The following is a 19477-nucleotide window of genomic DNA, read 5'->3' as shown; positions in this document are numbered from 1 at the left end:
AGGAGGGACGAGCGAGATGAGAGGTGGCGGGAGCAAGATGAAAGGAGGCAGGATGCAATGCTGAGGCTACTGGGGGATCAAACTGATATGCTCTGGCATCTGGTGGAGCTGCAGGAAAGGCAGCAGGAGCACAGACCATCGTTGCAGCCCCTGTGTAACCAACTGCCCTGCTCCCATAGCATCCTCACCCAGACACCCAAGAATGCGGGGGAGGCCTCCAGGCACCCAACCACTCCACCACAGAGGACTGCCCAAGCAGCAGAAGGCTGGCATTCAATAAGTTTTGAAGTGTAGTGTGGCCTTGTCCTTCCCTCCTCCCCTTATCCACCACCCCACCCAGTTCTTCCCTCCTCCCCTACCCCTCCCAGGCTACCTTGGCAGTTATCCCCCTATTTGAGTGATGAATTAATAAAGAATGCATGATTTTGAAACAATGACTTTATTGCCTCTGCAAGCGGTGATCGAAGGGGGGGAGGGCAGTTGGCTTACAGGGAAGTAGAGTGAACCAAAGGGATGGGTTTTCATCAAGAAGAAACAAACAGAACTGTCACACAGTAGCCTGGCCAGTCATGAAACTGCTTTTCAAAGCTTCTCTGATGCACAGTGTGCCCTGCTATGCTCTTCTAATCACCTTGGTGTCTGGCTGCGCGTAATCAGTGGCCAGGTGATTTGCCTCAACCTCCCACCCTGCCATAAATGTCTCCCCCTTACTCTCACAGATATTGTGGAGCACACAGCAAGCAGCAATAACAATAGGAATATTGATTGCGCTGAGGTCTAACCGAGTCAGTAAACTGCGCCAGCGTGCTTTTAAATGTCCAAATGCACATTCTACCACCATTCTGCACTTGCTCAACCTATAGCTGAACAGCTCCTGACTACTGTCCAGGGTGCCTGTGTATGGCTTCATGAGCCATGGCATTAAGGGATAGGCTGGGTCCCCAAGGATAACTGTAGGCATTTCAACATCCCCAACAGTTATTTTCTGGTCTGGGAAGTAAGTCCCTTCCTGCAGCTGTTCAAACAGATCAGAGTTCCTGAAGATGCGAGCGTCATGCACCTTTCCCAGCCATCCCACGTTGATGTCAGTGAAACATCCCTTGTGACCCACCAGTGCTTGCAGCACCTCTGAAAAGTACCCCTTGTGGTTTATGTACCGGCTGCCAAGGTGGTCCGGTCCCAAGAGATATGCGTTCCGTCTATTGCTCCACCACAGTTAGGGAATCTCATTGCAGCAAAGCCATCCACTATGATCTGCACATTTCCCAGAGTCACTACCCCTGATAGCAGCGGCTCAGTGATTGCGTTGGCTACTTGTATCACAGCAGCCCCCACAGTAGATTTGCCCACTCCAAACTGATTTCCGACTGACCGGTAGCTGTCTGGCGTTGCAAGCTTCCAGAGGGCTATTGCCACTCACTTGTGAACTGTGAGGGCTGCTCTCATCTTGGTATTCTTATGCTTCAGGGCAGGGGAAAGCAAGTCACAAAGGTCCATGAAAGTGCCCTTACGCATGCGAAAGTTTCGCAGCCACTGGGAATCATCCCAGACCTGCAACACTATGCGGTCCCACCAGTCTGTACTTGTTTCCCAGGCCCAGAATCAGTGTTCCACGGCATGAGCCTGACCCATTAACACCATGATGTCCAAATTGCCAGGACCCGTGCTCTGAGAGAAGTCTGTGTCCATGTCCTCATCACTCTCGTCACTGTGCTGCCATCGCCTCCTCGCCTGCTTTTGCAGGTTCTAGTTCTGCACATACTGCAGGATAGCGCACGAGGTGTCTACAATGCTCATAACTGCCGCAGTGATCTGAGCGGGCTCCATGCTTGCCATTGTATGGCGTCTGCAGGAGAGCAGAGTTGCAGCGGAAGCGGTGGCTGACGACGGATGCCATGAGAATAGATATTTATAGAGAACGACGAGAGGACCTGCAAGGTGGATTCATGAGAGCAGGAGAGCAGAGTTGCAGTGGAAGCGGTGGCTGACGACAGATGCCATGAGAATAGATATTTATAGAGAACGACGAGAGGACCTGCAAGGTGGATTCATGAGAGCAGGAGAGCAGAGTTGCAGCAGAAGCGGTGGAGGACGACGGTTAGCACCGTGCACATTTCCCGAGGAAGAACACACATACCCGGGAGCCCATGACAGACAACATGGAGCAATTCGCTATTGAGACAATAGCAGCAGAGCAGAGTTGCAGCAGAAGTGGTGTATGACGATGGTCAGCAGTCCTACTGCACCGTCTGCTGCCCGCAGCACCCAGGACACAACAGCGGCGGTGTCGGTGAGCTGAGCTGAGCGGGCTGTACGCTTGCTGTGGTATGGCATCTGCGCGGAAAAAAGGCACGAAACGATTGTCTGCTGTGGCTTTCACGGAGGTAGGGGTGACTGACGACATATACCCCAAACCACCCATGACAATGTTTTTGCCCCATCAGGCATTGGGAGCTTAACCCAGAATTCCAATGGGCGGCGGAGACTGCAGGAACTGTGGGATAGCTACCCACAGTGCACCACTCCGTAAGTCGATGCTAGCCACGGTAGTGAGGACTCATTCCGTCGACTTAATGCGCTTAGTGTGGACATACGCACTCGACTGTATAAAATCGATTTCTAAAAATCGACTTCTATAATATCGACCTAATTTCATAGTGTAGACATACCCTTAGAGTTAGAAAGTTTTTCCTAATATCGAACCTAAGACTCTCTTGCCACAGATGAAGCCCATTACTTCTTGTCCTACCTTCAGTGAACATGGAGTATAACTGATCTTCATCCTCTTTATAACAGCCCTTCACATATTTGAAGACTTATCAGTTCCCCCCTCAGTTGTCTTTTCTCCAGACTAAATACGCCCAGTTTTTCTAACCTTTCCTCACAGGTCAGGGTTTCTAAACCTTCTTTTAGTATTTTGGTTGCTTTCCTCTGGACTCTCTCCAATTTGTCCACATACTTCTTAAAGTGTGGGACCCAGAACTGAACACAGTACCCCAGATGGAACTCACCAGTGCCGAATAGAGCCATGCAATTACCTCCTGGGTTTTATGTACAACTCTCCGGTTAATACACCCCAGAATGGTAGTAGCTTTTTTCACAACTGCATCACATTGTTGACTCACTATTTTTGTGATCCACTGTACCCCTGTAGTGGAGTCCCCGGGCGATGCTCTGGAACTGCTCCCCATGAAGCCAGTCAGGACTCTGGGGAAGTCTCCTTTCTGTGAGCAGCCTGTCTTCAGGACACAAAGCTCACACAGCTTCCACCTTCCTGGGTCTGACCTCGGAGCATTCAGCATCCTCTGCCCCTCCGTGCGCTTCCCACAGCGAGTCTGCTCAGGCGGGGTCTTGGGGAAGCCAGAGGGTCCTGCCCCCCAACTCCGCAGTCAGACGTGACTCTCAGCCAGCCAGTAAAACAGAGGTTTATTAGATGACAGGAACATGGTCTAAAACAGAGCTTGCAGGTGCAGAGAACGGGACCCCTCAGCTGGGTCCATTTTGGGGGGCAGTAAGCCAGACAACCAAGTCTGCCCTTCACTCCATGTCCCAGCCAGCCCCAAACTGAAACTCCCTCCAGCCCCTCCTCCTCTGGGCTTTGTCCCTTTCCCGGGCCAGGAGGTCACCTGATTCCTTTGTTCTCCAACCCTTTAGCTCTCACCTTGCAGGGGGGAAGGGCCCAGGCCATCAGTTGCCAGGAAACAGGGTGTCGGCCATTCTCTGTGTCCAGACCCCTGCACACACCTGCCCTCTAGGGCTCTGCAATGATCATACACCCTTACCCCACCACCTAGATACTTAAGAACTGCCTAGGGGAAACTGAGGCACCCCCACACTATTCAGAGGAAACATTAAGAACAGTCCCACTTTGTCACAACCCCCCCAGGTCCTTTTCAGCAGTACTATTGCCTAGCCAATTATTCCCCATTTTGTAATTATGCATTTGATTTTTCCTTCCCAGATGTAGTATTTTGCACTTGTCTTAATTGAATTTCATTTTGTTGATCTCAAGCCAGTTCTCCACTTCGTCATGGTTGCTTTGAATTCTAATCCTGTCCTCCAAAGCGCTTGCTCTCACATGACCGAGATGTGGTGGTCATGTCTAGTGGTCAAAGCAGGAGTCAAAGGCCAGATGCCAGAGCTAAAGTCAGAGGTCAGGAATTGGAGCTGAGGGTCAGAACTGGGTTACCTGGGAAGAGGCAAGACAGCACCAAGGCAGGGGCAGGGCTGGAAGCAAGCAGGAGCCAGAGCTATCACAGCCATGGGCAAATGGTTTGAGCAGCCAGCGAACTGCTGCTGCTGGCTCTTCCCACCAAACAGGTCATGTAGCCAGTCAGGCACCTGTCTTAAGCCTGTTACAGGCCACCTGCACTCATTAGGTTATCCAGAGACTGGCTCCACTTCAGGCCCTGATTCCTGACACTTGCAGCCCCTCCCTGCTTGGTGTCAGCTGTAAACTGTACAAGCACGTTCTCCACTCCATTACCCAGTTCACTAATGAAAGTATTGATTCATGCCAGACTCGGGACTGAGCCCTGTGGGACCTCACTAGATACATCCTCCCATTTGGGCAGAAAACCATTGATAACTACACTTTGAGAATGGTCCTTCAACCAGTTGTGTATCCACCTTATAGTAATTTAATCAAGACCACATTTCCATAATTTGCTTATGAGACTCTCCTGTGGGACTGTGTCAAGAGCTTTACTAAAATCAAGATATATCACGTCTACTGCTTCCCCCCAATCCAGTAGGCCAGTAACCCTGTCAAAGAAGGAAATTAAGTGGTTTGGCATGATGTGTTGTACACAAATCCATGCTGGCTATTCCTTCTAACTCTATTATCCTCGAGGTGCTTACAAACTGATTGTTTAGTTATTTGTTCCAGTATCTTTCCATGTATCCAAGTTAGGCTGACTGGTCTATAATTTCCCAGATCCTCTTTGTTCCCCTTTTTAAAGTTCTCTGGGACCTCACCTGTCCTCCGTGAGTTCTCAAAGATAATTGCTAACGGTTCTGAGATTGCTTCAGCTAGTTCCTTAAGTACCCTAGGATGAAAGTCATCAGGCTTCGCCCCACTGATTTGAATACATCTAACTTATCTAAATATTCTTTAAGCTGTTCTTTCCCTGTTTTGACTTGTGTTCCTTCCTTTTCTTGTGAATATTAATTTTGTGTTGAGTATCCGGTCATCGTTAACCTTTATAGAGAAGACTGAAGCAAAATTGGCATTCAACACCTCAGACTTTTTGATGTTGTCTGTTATTAGCACTCCTTCCCCACTAAATAGGGGACCTACACTTCCCTTCATTTTTCTCTTGATCCTAATGTATTTTAAGAACCTCTTCTTATTGCCTTTTGAGTCCTTTGCTGGGATAACTCTTTTTGTGCCTTAGCCTTTCTGAATTTGTCTCTACATGCAGGTGCTATTCTTTTGTACTCCTCCTTAGCAATTTGTTCATGTTTCCCCTTCTTGTAAGATTCTTTTTTGATTTTCAGGTCATTAAAGAGCTACTGAGGGAGCCATATTGGCCTCTTGCTATTCTTCCAATCTTTCCTTCGTATCGGGATAGTTTGCTGTTCTGCCTTAATATTATCTCCTTGAGAGACTGCCAGCTGTCCTGAACTCCTTTGTTCCTTAGATTTTCTTCCCACAGGACCTTACCTACCAGTTCTCTGAGTTTGGTAAACTTGGCTGTTTTGAAGTCCATTGTCCTTATTCTACTGCTCTTGCTCCTTCCTTTCTTTAGAGTCATGAAATCGATCATTTCATGTTCACTTTCACCCAAACTGCTGTCCACATTCAGATGCATGACCAATCCCTCCCTGCTGGTCAGAATCTAGTCTAAAACGGCTACCCCCCTGGTTACTTCCTCCACTTTCTGAAACACCACAGGAACTCTGTGGCCGAGGCAGGGAGAGAATCCAATTCTCCAGCGCAGCATTCAACTGATTTATCCTTCCTCTTCATTTAGACCCCTGCCTCCTTCGCTCTGTGCTTTCCAAATTCTGCAACAAATGAATCTGGGTCCCAGTCTTTCTTCCACCCAGTCCCCTTCCCCCATCTCTGCATCCCTGTCTCCTCTGCAGGGTCCTTGCCCAGCCAGTCCCAGTCTCCTCCTAGCCCTCATGTGGCTCCTTCCTCAATCACAATACTTTCCACACCCCCAATCCCTGGCTCCTGGTCCCTCCCACCAGCTCCAGTCTCCCTCCAAAGGGTCTTGTTGCAATCTAATCCCCTGCGCCCCACCCAGGTCTGGCTTTTCCCCTTACCCACTGTGGGGGATTTGCACATGACTCTGAAGAACCTGGTGCTGGCTCCAGCCAGAGACTGTATACGGGACTAGACGGGCCAGCTCCAAGTTGGAATCTGGCCAGGGCCTTGGACCGCTGTTCTTGTGGAAAGTGCCATGTGATATTTCAAGGCCCAAAGTGCACGGGAGATCAGTGTGCAGCTCATCTCAAGGGCAGTCCCACCCCAGGCATGCAAGATCATGAGTCAGGCCGCCAAAATTATGAGATTTTTAACATAAATTTGGGGTGCTTTTTCCCCCTTCTGAGCCTTCAGGGGGCATTCACTTCACGTTCTCAGGCAAGCACAAGGGCCAAAGCCGGGCTCTTTGTGGTTTGTTTCAAATGAAAGCTGAGAGGCGCAGGCGCTCTCCTGACTCTGGCAGCTGGGGCTGTTGGGAAAAAACCACCACATATAACGAGAGTTGAATGCTCTGGAGCTATGGGCTCAGCTCTGAAACTGGGCCACCCTCGCTTGTGGTGAGGAGCTCCATTGCAGTTAATGGAGTGAGGTTGGTAGAATCAGCCCTTCAGAGAGAAGATGGCTTCCTGCTAACTCCATCTGTGGTTCCCACCTGGCCCATTACCCTGGTATCTGAACACCTCACTCTTTACTGTATGTATTCGTACATGGCAGGGAAGTGCTATTACCCCCGCGGCCCAGCTGAGGAAAATGAGGCACAGAGTGACTTGTTCAAGATCACACGGGGCACTAAACCCAAGTCTCCAAACGTCCAGGCTAGTGACCATCCTCCCGAAATGACCACACCTCTCCCTTCCCTGGACTGACCAGGCCCAGCCCTGCTGAGCTGGCAGCTCTAACGGGAGAAGGGCCAACACTGGTACTGATGTAGGACAACAACGCAAGTGTGGCCTCCGCGGTGCTTCCTGCCCTAGGTGGTCAGGGCTGCTGCGTTTGCTACGCAATTGCTTCCAGAGCAACCCAATCCCTGCCCTCTGGGATCCGGAGCTCTTCACGTGGCACCCAGCCCTTTGTCACAGGTTGCATCGTAACGCCCAGAAACCCCAGCTGAGACCCGGGGCCCATTGTACATCGTGAGAGGCAGTCCCTGCCCCACGGGGCTCACAGTCTAAAGAGCCACGGCAGACAAGAGCAGCATTGCCAACCTCAAGAAAGCAAAAATGAGTCAGACCCAAAAAGATCAAGAGATTGGCCCCCAAAACTTTCCTACCTGACTACACTGTGTTTCGGGGGGGCTGGCTTTTGCTCATCCTCAGTGTGCAGGAGACAGCGTTGTCCCTTCTCCCAGATTTCTTGGGTACAGTGATTTGGGATCCTGCTGCAGGAGCTCTCATCCCACCAGTCCATCCCCTGACCACAGTTAATTCTGCCTCTCAACCTCCAAATCAACCCTGTTCCCCACAAGTCCCACATCAGTTCAGCCGCCTCCTCTGTGGGATTCTTCAACCTCTATCCCAGGCCTGGGACAGGGAGGGGGCTGCAGCAGGGTCCCCTTCCCCCATCCAGGCTAGGGAGGTGGTTCCAGGGACCGTTCCCACTCGCACCCCTTCCTGGGGGTGCTGCAGGGAGGAGAACTGTCCTGTCCGGTCCCTGCTGCTCACAGGAGGGGGCGGGCTGAGCTGCCCTGAGCTGCTGGAGCTCTGCCTGCAGCAGCTGTGATTGGTTGCTCAGCCCCAGGAGGCCAGCAAGTGGAGCGGGCAGCCAATCAGGGAGGCAGGGGGGATCCCCAGGTAGGGCTGAAATTCCCCAGAGGAGCTTCCCCTGTCATGGCAGGGTTGGCTCCAGCCCTGGCCAAAATCCCATCACCCACAGAGAAATCACGAGAGTTGGCAACACTGCAAACGGTGGGAGGGCAAGGTGAGGCACAGAGCCTGGACGTGACTGCCCCAGGTGACCCTGCAGGGATCAAACCCAGGTCTCCTGGTTCCCAGTCTGGTGCATGCTCTCTGCCTAGATAGCCACCAGCCACATCTCCCTGCTGATGCAGGGGTCCTCCCCACCGCCCCAGGGGATGACTTGGTCACATCCCCTTCCCCCCACATGCCGCCGGGATGACAGTTCTGAGCACAAACCCCGAGCCAGCGCCTCACCTGCCCTGGACCTGTCCTGCTGCGGGCCGGCAGGGCCCAGGCCGGCCAACTGAGTGCGATCGGGCCCTGCCTTCCCGGCACATGGCTCTCCGTAAGCACAAGCCTTTGCAGCGAGTTTCTGGTGCGGTTCTTCCCTCCCGATATTGCAGACACGACTCGTCAATTCTGCCTGTGCTTATTGTTCCTCCCACTCCGCTGATTCACCGGAGAGCGGAGACAGTGACAAACAAGTTGGTACCAGAGGTGCAGTGTGGGTGGGCGCAGGCGGGGCGCACGGAGGGGGTGTGCGTGTGGGGTAAATAGAGGCATTGGCCCGACGGGGCATAAAGGAACAGGGACTGGTGGGAAGAGGAGAGTCACCCACAGGCTGGCTAGGAGATGGGGAGATGGAAGGGAAGGGATGGGCCAAAGAGGGCATGGAATAGCAGGGGAGGAAGCAAGGGAGGTGATGGAGGTGAGGGATCCCAATGGCAGGTGGGGTCCAAAGTGGGAGGGGAGGGAGAAGGGGCCGGGGGAGCTACTGATGAGAGGTGGGGGAGGTTAGCAGGGGAAGGGGCACACAATGCAGATGGTGAGCCTGGGGCAAGTGGGCCCATGGTAACGCCAGGGGGATTGTGCCAGCTTAGCCCAGCTGTGCCTTTTCCAGCTTGACTTGGACAGTCCAGCCCCGGCCTGCCAGGGGGCCAGGATAGGGCCTGGGGCAGTTCTGTGGGGCCGAAGGCCCCTGACAAGGCTAACCTGGCCCAGAGTCTAGCACAGGCCGAGGGAGCAGGCCCAAGGGGATTACCCCACATATTGGAGCCCTTGGGGTCTGGAGCGTGAAGCACCTGTGAGTTTGGGGGCCTGGGTTGACTGCCAGGTGCCTGTGGGGGTGGGGAGGCCAGCTGGGACCCGGGGCTGCTCACCAGGTGGGAGTGACACACAGAGGATGGGCCAGTGGGGAGAGATGAGCAGGGAAAGGGCTGGCTTCTGTGCGGCGCGTGGGACTGCCCGGAGAATGCCAGGGCTCTTTTCATCTCACTCTGCCATTCATGTCACTGCAGAGGCAGGCACCCTGCACACATATGCACACCCATTGCACAGCACACCCCCCATTTGCACACCCATGCATGCATGCACATGTGCACACCCTCCTGGGCACGCCCGCTCCCCTGCACCGCTGAGGTGGGAAGGCTGCTGCTTCCCATGCCCCCGCGGGGGGGGGGGGGAATCCTGCGGGAACTGGGTGTAGTCCCTCACCCCAGAGAACTGGGGTAGTGCGGTGAACCTGTGCACTGCCCATGCCACTGGGAAAGCAGTGCTGGGCCATGTACAGCCAGGCCATGGAGGTGCCCCGGGCTCAAACAAGGTCAGGGAATATCTTTTCGGGGTGACGAGGTCAAGTAAGGGTCCCGGGGAGGTCAGGCACTCCCGGAGAGAAACGGGAGGGGAGCCCTCAAGGAGAGCTCGTCCGTAGGCTTCAGAAATCCATTCCCTCGAGGTGCAGCCAGCCCGCCTGGCACGACCCTGCCGCTGATGAACGCTTGACCTGCCCAGCATACAAAGCTCAGTGCAAACAGGCCTGCGCCGAGTGCTACTTAGACCAGCTCCACTCTCCCTGTCACGCTTCCTAGCCGCAGGCCACACCATGCTCCCAGCTCCGCCAGTGCAAATGCTGAACCCCTCCCGGGGGCTTTTCCCATTCACAGAGAGCAGTCGGAAGGGGTTAAACAGGGAACTGGAGCATACCGGAATTGGGTAACAGCTCTTTAAATCGTTTGCAAGTCCTCCAGTGGTGCTCACCGGGTTCTATGTGTTAGAAGCCGACAGCCCAGCCAGTGCAGCCGCGGGTGTGTAGCTAGGCCTGGCACATCGGGCCTGGCACATCGGGGGCAATTTCTGGATTAGTTCTGGATGCATGCGACAGCACGAACAACAAAACAAGGAGAATCAGAATCCACGTCTCAGGCGGGAGAGCAGGGCATGTGTCCCCCTGGCCGGCTCCATGGCGCTGGACACGAAGCGGCTGCTTGTCTCTCCAGCCTGCGGAGTCCAGGACTCCGCAGTCCTTAAAGGAGCTGGACCCCTAGAGTCACAGCTGTCCCGGCTGGATTTCCAAGGGGAGTTGTTCACTTCCGTGGACACTGGATGGCTCCTTCCCTTTGGCTCGTTTGGGAACCCCAGCCGCTGTAGCTGTGCACGGGTTTAGCCTAGTCTGCTTTGAGGTCACGGCCTAAGGTGTCTGGCTGCAGGGGCGTTGGGTGCTTCTGCACTGGTTCCTCATTTGCATTTCGAGGTTCCTCTTCTGCAGTATCGCTTCCACCCACTGCATCCTCCAGCCATGCTAAAGAACAATCATTTCCCTTCACCGGAACGACATCGCCGCCAGCGTCACGTTCAGGGCACTCTCACCCCTTACGGGCCCTTGTCATGGAACAGCTGGTCTAGATGGGCCTCCCAACTCTGCCGGGCACGATCCTGAGCCCAGTCCTGCAACGTCCTCCCCCGGCCCCTGCTTTATGTTCTTTATGCTGCTGTTTTCTGTGAGCAGCGGAAGGATGGCCCAGGGGTTAGGGCAAGCGTCTGTGACGTCATTCACCCAGCTGCATGTCCCTGCCGTGCCCCAGATTCCCTGTATGATTTAAGTCACTTAGCCTCTGGGCCTCAGTTCTCCAGCTGTAAAATGGGGATAACAGCCCCAGCCTAGCTCACGGGGGTGTGAGACGCACGGCTACTACAGTAACAGGAGCCAGAGAAGGACCTGAGCTAGGGAGATGAGGCCCTGAAATAAGTGGGGCTTCCTGCTTGCTCTGGGTGCTCAGCACCGGTGTGGAAAAGCACGCTGCTTTTACTTAGCTACCTAAATGTGGTCAGGGAAGGGCTGAACTTTGGACCCCCCTCGTTGAACACTTCAAACCCCGCCCCCTCCCCCCTCCCCTCCCCCCCCCGGCCTTTGCTACCACTCTAAAGCAAATCCACTGAGCTTCGGGATGGATGTTTCAGAATTAGCTGGGTGGGCATGTGGTTTTGTAGATAATCGCAGAAAAGGAGCCACACAGCACTGCAGGAATCTGTGTTCTCCTCCCCCCGCCATGCTCTGGTGAGCGGCTGCCCGGGAGGCTCTGCCGGTCCCACTGATACTGGGTCAGAAGCAGCCGATCTAAAGGCTTCCTGGGATTTCGCCCAAGGGATATTTAAACCCCAGACCTTGATCCTACCGCTTTCTCCAGGTAGGTGAAAGTTCCCCCTTGGCTTCTAAGTGCCACCATGGTGTCACCAGGATTCAGTCACACTGCAGGTGAGTCACATGCCCCAAAAGCCTCCCACAGCACCTGCCAAGCAACTTCCGAGCACAACTGTGATCTGTGAAACTCGCTTAAACCATGCTGTTTGGATGAACCTTCTGGCCAGAGAATGACTCTACCAGCCTATTCCTCGAGCATGAATTTGCTCCAGAACCCCAGTGACTGTCCGGATAATTTGCTGTTGTCTGCTCGGCAATCCTTAGAAGCACTTTTGCCCTCACTTTTAACGTGAGCATGTTTGTATTAGCAAACAGTCTGTTGCTCTTGGGGCAGGAGGGCTCTCCGTGGAGCTGCTGTACGTGGAGCTGCTCTCCGTGGAGCCCCCTTCGTCAGCAAGCCCAGCACAACTGCTACACCCAGCAGAGACAGGAGAAGGTGAAATGGGAGAAGGGAAAGATAGCTCTGCACAAAGGGAGAGTTCAGGGTGTGACGAAGTGGGACTGTTCTTAATGTTTCCTCTGAATAGTGTGGGGGTGCCTCAGTTTCCCCTAGGCAGTTCTTAAGTATCTAGGGGGTGGAGTAAGGGTGTATGATCATTGCAGAGCCCTAGAGGGCAGGTGTGTGAAGGGGTCTGGACACAGAGAATGGCCGACACCCTGTTTCCTGGCAACTGATGGCCTGGGCCCTTCCCCCCCTGCAAGGTGAGAGCTGAAGGGTTGGAGAACAAAGGAATCAGGTGACCTTCTGGCCCGGGAAAGGAACAAAGCCCAGAGGAGGAGGGGCTGGAGGGGTTTTTTCAGTTTGGGGCTCGCTGGGACATGGAGTGAAGTGCAGACGTGGTTGTCTGGCTCACTGCCCCCCAGAATGGACCCAGCTGAGGGGTCCCGTTCTCTGCACCTGCAAGCTCTGTTTTAGACCATGTTCCTGTCGTCTAATAAACCTTCTGTTTTACTGGCTGGCTGAGAGTCACGTCTGACTGCGGAGTTGGGGTGCAGGACCCTCTGGCTTCCCCAGGAGCCCCGCCTGAGCGGACTCGCTGGGGGAAGCGCACGGAGGGGCAGAGGATGCTGAATGCTCCGAGGTCAGACCCAGGAAGGTGGAAGCTGTGTGAGCTGCGTGTCCTGAAGACAGGCTGCTCACAGAAAGGCGACTACCCCAGAGTCCTGACTGGCTTCATGGGGAGCAGTTCCAGAGCATCGCCCAGGGACTCCGTGACACAGGGCCAATGTCATGGGGAGATCGAGCAATGACGCAGCGCAGATCAGCCAGACGCTAACAGAAACTTTGTTTTCCTCCTGGGGGCATTGGCTGGTGCAAGTAACCATTCAAGAAACACAGTGAAATGGAAGAAATGCAAGGAAGCGGCTGGAGCTGAACGAACCTCATTACAGCCCCGACTGCGAAGAGCACAGGCCAGAACGTTCAGAAGAGCCCAGTTCCCATTTGGACAAGTGGCCAGGTAATCAAAGCAGCTCAGCGCCTTGGGGCTTCGCTCTTTGGAAAACCTGCCTCCAGCTCTGAGTGCTGGGCCCTGGCAAATCTGGCCCGAGGGGTTTGGAAGCGGTGCCTCGGGCTCATGTCTGGGGGAGCATTTCACAAAGTCGGAGCTGTTTCCTACAGCCCCGGTGCGGTCTCTTTGCAGAAACGCCTCAAGTTACTTTGTTGTAGATTTAAACATAGTGACCTCTCTGGTTGGTGCGAGGGGGTGGTGATCAATAACAGGATGTGAAATTGACAAGGGGGATGAGAGAGAGAGAGAAAGAGACAGAGAGGGAAAGGAAGTGGTGAGAAACCATTCACTTCCATTTCTGCTGCAACAGATCCTGCACCCACGCACTGCAGTCCTGGTGTGAAGCGCCATGGGCGTTCTGGCCGCTTATCTGGCCTGGGATCACCCATGAGTCCTCCCCTAGTTTGCAATAAGAAGGAGGGGATTGGCTGCGGAGGTGGGCTTTTTAAAAAATCTCCTTGTTTGTTCTGTCTCCCTGTGCAGAGATGGGCCTGTTGGGGAAAACAGAGAAAAGTGGGCAGAACAGTCACCGAATCGGCCTCGTTCCATGGGGCACAGTCTGGTCCGATCTGTATTGCTCAATCCCATGGGAAAAGATCAACCATTAACAGGTGTAACATGATGGCTGAATGTCTCGTGCCCCCCCCTCTGATCCACACAGAGGATGAACACTTACTATGTTCGGACAAGAAGAGCCGATTAGGATCCTGGAGTGACGTAGCAGAGGCCACAGAATCTCACCCAGTGACTCCTGTATTCAGTCCAGGACTTCTGGGTGAGGCAGAGCTATTGGCGAGATACAGTCTTGTCGGTTGTTAATTATTCGTCTTCCCATGGTACCGAGATGCCCCGGTCCAGGACCAGGGTCCCCTTGTGCTAGACATTGTACAAACACAAAACTAACAGTGAATTTACAATGGCCCTACGTCAGCTGGTCAATTATGCTCATTATAACTCGCACCTTATTTCCTGTTTGAATTTGTCTAGCTTCTATTTCCAGCCATTGGCTCTTGCTCTGCCTTTCTCTGCTAGTTTGACGAGACCTCTACAATCAGAAACCTTTGCATCATGTAGGGGCTTCTGTACCATGATCAACTGTCCTCTAAATCTTTTCTTGGATAAACTAAGTGGTTTGAACTTTGCAAGTAGGGCTGGCCAGACAATAAGAATCCCATTGCATAAGAGGTTTTCCCATTTGGGTTAGTGAGAGCTTTAGAAATTTTTCATGAAAAAACAGAGCGCGCCCCTTGTAATTTGGGGAATCTGTCTATGTACAATGTGTGAATTCTGGCTGATTTTATGAAATTGCTGCATCATTAAATACATCAGCAGCTAGTGAGTCAACCATGAGCTGACAGGATCCTTGCTGTGTATCAGCCATCCTGTCTGGAAGAAACTACAGAACAACCAAAAGAAGTTGTTAACCTCATCGACTGGGCTCTGGCCAAACCATGGATATGCTAAGAAGGGTGCCTGAGTCAGAAGACACTGATCTGTACGGAGGGGGGTTTGGAGCACTGGAAAAAGAAAGCGAGAGGAAGGATGGCAGCATGGTTAGGGCACTAGCCTAAGACTCAGAACCCAAGTTCACTTCCTGTGTGACTTGGGGAAAGTCACTTAGCCGCTCCGTGCCTCAGCTTCCCCATCTGTAAAGATGGGGGTGATAATTTTTCCCTACCCTTACTTCCTTTTCAGCATCCCTGCTTTGCCGGGTCCAGTCCCCCTTCCTTTCATGTGACCGTCATAGTGAGGCACCAAAAATAACTTCTCCTTAGGGCTTGTCCATACAGACACTCCACTGTATGGCAAAGCTGGGGCGCGAATCTTCCCCGAACGCACCTGTCGCAGGTGTGGACCCAGCTGATGCTCATTAACAATGAGTTAATATTCTTGGATCTAATCCTCTTAAAAACAGGAGGAGATGAAAGCATGTTCCCAAACTGGTAATGCGCATCAGCGGTGTCACGGGAGCCAGGCTAGTGCAGGGCAGATTCACAACCTGGCTTGCCGCAAAGGACTTGTTTGTGTCAACTAGCCCATAGACTTTTCTTGTAGGCCACCTCGGGATTGCAGCCCAGGGACCCTACCTTAGGCTGCCTGCAAAGGACTCCCTGCAAAGGAATCCCTGTTGAGGTTACAGGGACAAACCATCCCGATGAGTCGAAAGAATAGTAAATATGGCAGGCGACCAGCTTGGCTTAATGGTGAAATCTTAGTGGATCTTAAACATAAAAAAGAAGCTTACAAGAAGTGGAAGGTTGGACATATGACCAGGGAAGAGTATAAAAATATTGCTCGGGCATGTAGGAATGTTATCAGGAGGGCCAAATCGCACCTGGAGCTGCAGCTAGCCAGAGATGTCAAGAGTAACAAGAAGGGTTTCTTCAGGTATGTTGGCAACAAGAAGAAAGCCAAGGAATGTGTGGGCCCCTTACTGAATGAGGGATGCAAACTAGTGACAGAGGATGTGGAAAAAGCTAATGTACTCAATGCTTTTTTTGCCTCTGTTTTCACTAACAAGGTCAGCTCCCAGACTGCTACGCTGGGCATCACAAAATGGGGAAGAGATGGCCAGCCCTCTGTGGAGATAGAGGTGGTTAGGGACTATTTAGAAAAGCTGGACGTGCACAAGTCCATGGGGCCGGACAAGTTGCATCCGAGAGTGCTGAAGGAATTGGCGGCTGTGATTGCAGAGCCATTGGCCATTATCTTTGAAAACTCGTGGCGAACGGGGGAAGTCCCGGATGACTGGAAAAAGGCTAATGTAGTGCCAATCTTTAAAAAAGGGAAGAAGGAGGATCCTGGGAACTACAGGCCAGTCAGCCTCACCTCAGTCCCTGGAAAAATCATGGAGCAGGTCCTCAAAGAATCAATCCTGAAGCACTTGCATGAGAGGAAAGTGATCAGGAACAGCCAGCATGGATTCACCAAGGGAAGGTCATGCCTGACTAATCTAATCGCCTTTTATGATGAGATTACTGGTTCTGTGGATGAAGGGAAAGCAGTGGAGGTATTGTTTCTTGACTTTAGCAAAGCTTTTGACACGGTCTCCCACAGTATTCTTGTCAGCAAGTTAAGGAAGTATGGGCTGGATGAATGCACTACAAGGTGGGTAGAAAGCTGGCTAGATTGTCGGGCTCAACGGGTAGTGATAAATGGCTCCATATCTAGTTGGCAGCCGGTATCAAGTGGAGTACCCCAAGGGTCGGTCCTGGGGCCGGTTTTGTTCAATATCTTCATAAATGATCTGGAGGATGGTGTGGATTGCACTCTCAGCAAATTTGCGGATGATACTAAACTGGGAGGAGTGGTAGATACGCTGGAGGGGAGGGATAGGATACAGAAAGACCTAGACAAATTGGAGGATTGGGCCAAAAGAAATCTGATGAGGTTCAATAAGGATAAGTGCAGGGTCCTGCACTTAGGACGGAAGAACCCAATGCACAGCTACAGACTAGGGACCGAATGGCTAGGCAGCAGTTCTGCGGAAAAGGACCTAGGGGTGACAGTGGACGAGAAGCTGGATATGAGTCAGCAGTGTGCCCTTGTTGCCAAGAAGGCCAATGGCATTTTGGGATGTATAAGTAGGGGCATAGCGAGCAGATCGAGGGACGTGATCGTTCCCCTCTATTCGACATTGGTGAGGCCTCATCTGGAGTACTGTGTCCAGTTTTGGGCCCCACACTTCAAGAAGGATGTGGATAAATTGGAGAGAGTCCAGCGAAGGGCAACAAAAATGATTAGGGGTCTGGAACACATGAGTTATGAGGAGAGGCTGAGGGAGCTGGGATTGTTTAGCCTGCAGAAGAGAAGAATGAGGGGGGATTTGATAGCTGCTTTCAACTACCTGAAAGGGGGTTCCAAAGAGGATGGCTCTAGACTGTTCTCAATGGTAGCAGATGACAGAACGAGGAGTAATGGTCTCAAGTTGCAGTGGGGGAGGTTTAGATTGGATATTAGGAAAAACTTTTTCACTAAGAGGGTGGTGAAACACTGGAATGCGTTACCTAGGGAGGTGGTAGAATCTCCTTCCTTAGAGGTTTTTAAGGTCAGGCTTGACAAAGCCCTGGCTGGGATGATTTAACTGGGAATTGGTCCTGCTTTGAGCAGGGGGTTGGACTAGATGACCTTCTGGGGTCCCTTCCAACCCTGATATTTTATGATTCTATGATTCTATGACTGCACCTTGCAATCCCTCGCTGCTTCCCTGAGCTGCTCCTACCTTTCCCCTTCACACTCCAGAGGTCTGACTCCTCAGCTCACGTCTTCCCTGCCAGCTCCAGAAACACTTCCTCCGGCCACGCGTAGCTTCCAAGCTTCCATGCGTAGCTTTCTCTGCTGGGCCTGACCCTGCTCCCAGGTGTAAACTGGTGGGCCGATTGAGCTAACCCTTCATGTACCAGGGTGGGGCACACATCCATCACAGCCCCTGCCCCATGTGTCTGTGACAGTCACAACGCAGCTGGGGCGTCCCCCGGGCGGTTAGAGGATGCAGAACGCTGAGTACTGACGTTACCGATGGCTCCATGGGCAGGGCCCCGGGCGTCCAGCACCCGCTGGGGTGCTCTCTGCATCAGCCCGATCGCAATGGCTGTGAACAGCTCTGCGGGCTGCGGCTGCTCTGCACCTGTGCCTCCGGCTGCCCCCTTCCCCTGGGGACCGTGCAGAGCGTTTGAATGCAAGGCTGTGTCGAGTTTGTCCCGTGGAGATCTCCCAGCCTGTGGGCGTCCAGGAGGGTAACGGCACAACGGCTTAGAGAGTAGTCAGCTTGCAGGGAGATCCCACCAGCACGCAAGCCCTGAGACCTGCCTGGCCCCCGCGCAAGCCCCTCTGTTGCCATCAGTCACCACAGTGACTCAGCTGTCCCAGCCTGCAGCCCACAGGGGAAAGGTCCTCCCCACCCAGCACATCCTGCCTGCGGCTGCAACCCACTGGGGAGCTGGGGGAGCGTAGGAAGCGGGTGAGGGGAAGGGCTTCTGCAGGTGGTGTCATGTGTGCAGCAAAGCAGCTTAGCTCTGCAGGGCCCTGTGCGCGCTGTCCGGCCTCCTGCCCAGCTGGGCTGGACTCATGGGGCCAAGCACTCACCCTGCCCTGGGACCGTGCTCAGCCCAGAGCGGGACAGCCTCAGCCACGGCTGGTTCTGCACGGTGTCACCCAGCACTGCTGGCCCTGGGCATGGAAGAGGCACAGGGCCTGGTTCTCCTCCCACTTACACCAGTGTCACTCCATTGACTGCCGTGGGGTTCCTCCTGATTTGCACCAGGGCGAGTGAGAGGGGAATAGATCCAAGCTGAAGCCATGGCTGCTGTTTCGAAGGGTCTGTCTACACTGCAGTGTAAGCCCAGGGCTAGTAACCTCGAGCTGGCAGACCCTGGGGTTGTTAACTAGGGCTTGAGCATCTGCACTTATTTGTAACCCCAGGTTAGGAATTTTTGAACGCTGGCTCCTCATCTGGAGCTCCAGCGTCTACACTGGAAGTGGGCCCGAGTCCAACCACCCCTATCCCAGACTTCCTCGCGTCCTCCCAAATGGTGGCTGCTCGAGCCTTTTGTTCGTGGTGGGAAAACTCGACTGTCCACCAAACTTAACTGTCCAGGACAAAGAAAGTGGGCCCATGAGATTGTGGGATACTTTTGTCTGACTCCCAGAGCGTGAGTCCAGTGGGGCTGTGTCTACACTGAAAAGCAATAGGGCTTGAACCCTGGGTCCTGGCTTGACTCAGGGTCAAACCCTCCAGCCCCATGGGGTCCTGGATCTGAGGCCTGGGTTAGTACAGTTTGGGTGGAGACAGAAAGGGGATTAGGTTTGAGCCTGAGTTTGAACCCTGGGCGTACATTGCAGTGTAGACATACCCTAAGGGACATCTGATCACTTCCATCCAATAGCAGCGCCTGGGGCTAGACATCTGCAAGAGCCGTTTGTCCTGGGCTCGTGGGCTGGGAATCCCATTATCTGAGATAGAGACGCAGGGGGAATGGGGTGTGAGAGAGATCACTACTGGCCCCTGCTGGACTATGTGGCTCAGCACTTGCAGAACAGACCTCGCAGCCACCAGAGCTGGGTCGGGATGGGGAGTGTGTTTTGGAGGCGGCAGTGGATAGCTCTGCCCACAGGTGATCTCTGCCATCTTGGGAGCTGGGTTGCTAACTGGCTGACTCGGTCTCCATTGAGTTTCTACCCCCCGGCTGGCAGGGAGAGGCGCTCCGGTGTGCCCTAGGCCAATCTATTGAGAGCAGAGTGTGTCCGGTGTCTGGGCCAGGGCGGGGCTAGGAGAATGGGGTGCATGGGGTGTCACACCTTGCGTCCAGTTCCCAGCCCTGCCCATTTCCGTCTCAGGGCTGGCACAGGCAGACCCATGCTGGGAGGCTGTTTCTGCCGT

General features: G+C 53.4%; 1 long non-coding RNA gene across 1 annotated transcript; it reads right to left on the bottom strand.

Moving 5' to 3' along the window:
• Positions 1-423: 423 nt before the first annotated feature.
• On the bottom strand, positions 424-6168 carry LOC142069750 (uncharacterized). The gene is made up of 2 exons (XR_012665703.1): positions 3126-6168; positions 424-2334 (listed from the first exon to the last, which is right to left on the bottom strand). It is a non-coding gene; the product is annotated as an uncharacterized LOC142069750 (long non-coding RNA).
• Between the last annotated feature and the right edge of the window lie 13309 nt (positions 6169-19477).

The sequence above is a fragment of the Caretta caretta genome, chromosome 21 (assembly GCF_965140235.1).
Source record: "Caretta caretta isolate rCarCar2 chromosome 21, rCarCar1.hap1, whole genome shotgun sequence".
Classification (NCBI taxonomy): Eukaryota; Metazoa; Chordata; order Testudines; family Cheloniidae; genus Caretta; species Caretta caretta.
This window is presented reverse-complemented; position numbering and strand designations above follow the sequence as displayed.